Genomic DNA, 3,455 nt, shown 5'->3' on the forward strand with positions numbered 1-3,455 from the left:
AAGGAAGGAAAAGTGGCTTGCGGGGAAGCTTCGGCCCTTGAATGGCTCCACTGAGACATTCAGCACAGGGCTGCCAGCGCCTGGCACAGCCTCCCACCGTTGAAGACCCTCGCTGCCATGGCCTGGCATCTCTCCATCAGCCCGTACCCCTTACTCCAGCTACCTGAAGTTAAAAGACACTATGATCTCAGGCTTCAGCAATGCAATAAGTTCCCCGTTCCCAGCAGCAGCAGCAAGCGCAGGAGGAGGGTGGGGGTCAAAAGGCAAGGAAGGAATGTGGGCCGATCTCCCCGCACACCTCTGCAGCGCCTTGCCGGATGCGAGGAGGTAATCAAGCTTTCCTTTGATTCACTGTCACCTTCTGACCCAGGTTGGCAACATCCATGGAAATGCACATGATAAGAGTCATCCAACTGAGAAGGAGGGCTGTTTGAAGGCTGCTTGAAATCTGGCACTGCTCGGGATGTACTGCCACATTTGCTGGAAGAATGACCATCCAACTGTGGGGATGTTCCACCCCAGAGATGGACACTTTTTCCAATGACAGTTGTAGTAGGGCCACAAAAAAAAAAAAAAAAATCTCCAGAAGACTTTTTTTTAATGGCTGTAGAACTTCACGCCTCTTTGACATGAACATGGTCTGTGGGGTTTTGAGTTGAGAAGAGCTCAGCTCAGTTTTCAGCAACCTGAGCAAGAGCTGGGTGCAACTTTGCATCTCCCCCTACCGACACAGGGTGTGTGGATCCACACCCTAGTCCCCACACCCTCAACACAAATATTCACAGCATGCAGACAGTCCGTCATGACATATCACCTTTCCTGGTGCACCTTTTATTTAAACACATCACTGATAAGGAGTTCAAACACCACGCTGGTCTTTCCAGCCGTCAAAACAGTTCCTCTGAGCTTCCAGGCAGGACAGAGAACACGTGAAATGGCGCCCAGCCTCCAAGCTCTCCTTTATCCTAGGCTCCTTCACCTTACCAACTGCTTCAGTATAATCTTGCAGCCCTTGTTTGGGCCTCCTCTCAATGCAGCCAGATATCTCCTTCCCAGATTTCTTCACTGTCTTCCTCAACCCTTGGCAGGTTGTAATAGAAAGAGTGAAAAGAGTTCTCCAAACTTGGGATAGCCTGCTTGTTCAGAAAGCCCTGCCGGGCGTGCAACTATCATGCCAAGCACCAATGCACAACCAAACCGTGTGACTGAGCGCATGTGACTGAAAAGAGTGCTTGGCAAAAGGGCCACTTCAGAAATTTGGGATGAGGTGCTCCAAACCTCCTCATCTTTGATAGTGGAATTGTGACCATGCACCACAACTGACAACATGGACTTAGCCATCGACTAGAGTCTGTGCTGCTGTGCACCCTTTTGCCCACAAGACACCAGCAGGACTCACGGTCATTTCTGCTTCAGTTCCTTTTTATCCCACCCTTCCCCCAAGGTAGGCACCTGTGCAATTCTCTCTCCTTCTTTTAACCTCGCAACTTCTTGTAAGCCAGGACCTCTGAGAGGAGGTGTTATCAGGTGGTACAAGGTTTCTTTGGGGCCCCTTCCCTTCTCCAGTGGATCATAATTCCATGCAATCATTGGGTCGTAATTTCTTCAAATTATGAGATATAAAACGATGTATGCTTATGCCAACTGTGAATGCCAGTCTTCACACAATATATGCAACATCTTCTGAGAGCCCAAGAAATATCCAATCCCCCTCCTTTGCCTCCCAGGCTCTCTTTTTGGCCCTGGGCCCAGGTGCAATGCACCCCCTGCACACCCCCATGGGATAGGAAAATGCAAGATCCCAGGAAATTTTCAGGCCCCCTCCTTTGGCTCCTGGCCCCCCCTTTTTGACCCTGGGCCTAGGCACAATTTATCCCCTGCAAACCCCCTCCATGGCCCCTGCTGTAAGCTGCGCAAAACTAACGGGGAGCACACTTCCAGGGCAGAGCCTCCGTGTTAGTCCGTTTGGCTGCAAGAGACCAAGAGTCTTGTCACACCTGAAAGTCTCACCCGTTTATTGCAACGCAAGTATTTGCAGACTGCAGTCCACTTTGCCAGACGCATGTCCACACTGGCTTCACTCCCCCCCCCCCCCCAGCAAGATTCACAGCTGAGCAGGGATTTCAATCCAGGGCCCCGGAGTCCAAGTCCAACACACGGACCGTCCCATAGCACATGGGCTTGCTTGGTAAACAACTGCACTCCCCTGGCCATCCTTTGGAAAGCAGGGCCACCTGGACTCCCTTCTATTCATCAGGCATCTCCCCATCCCGTCCCAGCATACGTACCCATCAACTTGCAAAATCAACTGGACCCCCAAACCCCCAAAAGGAGGCTCTCAGCCCCAAGAAGGAGAAGGTCCTCTCGGTCCTAAATCAAAGGCTAGGAAGTGGAGCTCACACTTTTCTCCACCGAGTTCAAGCGAGGAACAGCCAAAGGGAACAGTTTACATTCCAGACAGGCTGATCCTGTTAGGAGCGAGAATGGGATGTGCAGCGTGTGGAAGAAAAAGAAAGAGAGCATTTGTACCTGAAGCCTGTGGGCAAGAAGAAGGCATGCGCTGCTGTCCTGCCTTTCTCCCCCAGTGGTGGCAGCCCTCGGCAGCCGCTCCGCCCTGAGAAAAGTCAGTGGCTCCAACCCGGCAGGCAATCCCTCTTGGCTTGTGAGCGTCTCTCTCTCTCTCTTGCATTGCTGCCCTGAAGCTCATGTGTGCCTTATGTACTGCCCCTTTGCATTAGCAAAGCATTTTTCCAGCCCACCTCCTCACTCACCCAGTGATGCAAGCACTGGATCCAGGCCCAGACACGGCCCTCCCATCCCGGTTCTGAACCCCAAGGTCAACAAAGCGGTGGTCAGGAATAGAAAATTATCAGACAGAGGAGAAACCTTTACATGTGTGTGTATGGGGGGGAGGGTTGGGGGGCAGGAAATGTACAGTGGGTCCAGGAAGTCGCTTTGGTGGGGATCTTTCCTGGCTGGATTCATTCACTGATGGACTGTTGAACTTTTTTAGCTCACTCTGCCAGGCTTGGGGGAAGACGACACCCACAACCCAAAAAGCACAATCCAATCAGATGAACATTACTACAGTGTGGGACACGTGCAGGGCCAGCCTCAGGAGCTGTGGGGCCCCAACTGGAAGCATTTTTGTGGGGTTCCAGGTGCACACCCAAGGTCTGCAGAACCTTAGAGATAGAAACAACATTTATTATAGACTTTATATCTCTTGGGTAGAATGGAAAGCCATCAAAATTGGTGGGACCCCCCCACTGCCCTGCAAGCCAGCCAGAGACCAGGGCCCAGTGGAGAACCTGAACTGAAGACAGTGGGGCACCAGCAGGGATGGTATGTGAGAGACCTTCTGGCAGGAAACCCGCCAGAGAAGCGGTTGGCCCTCTGGATGGTGAGGGAGGGAAAGGGGAGATAAAAGGAGACTTAGAGATGGCAGAGAAATT

The 3,455-nt window shown here is 52.0% G+C and overlaps 1 protein-coding gene across 1 annotated transcript in view; it reads right to left on the minus strand.

Moving 5' to 3' along the window:
• Positions 1–2,707, minus strand: part of TINAGL1 (tubulointerstitial nephritis antigen like 1) — a 29,192-nt gene extending 26,485 nt beyond the window's left edge. The window contains exon 1 of the mRNA XM_066638621.1: positions 2,530–2,707. The gene's annotated coding sequence lies outside the window, so the exon portion shown is untranslated. The remainder of the gene's footprint in view (positions 1–2,529) is intronic.
• Between the last annotated feature and the right edge of the window lie 748 nt (positions 2,708–3,455).

The sequence above is a fragment of the Tiliqua scincoides genome, chromosome 10 (genome assembly GCF_035046505.1).
Source record: "Tiliqua scincoides isolate rTilSci1 chromosome 10, rTilSci1.hap2, whole genome shotgun sequence".
In the NCBI taxonomy this organism is placed as follows: domain Eukaryota; kingdom Metazoa; phylum Chordata; class Lepidosauria; order Squamata; family Scincidae; genus Tiliqua; species Tiliqua scincoides.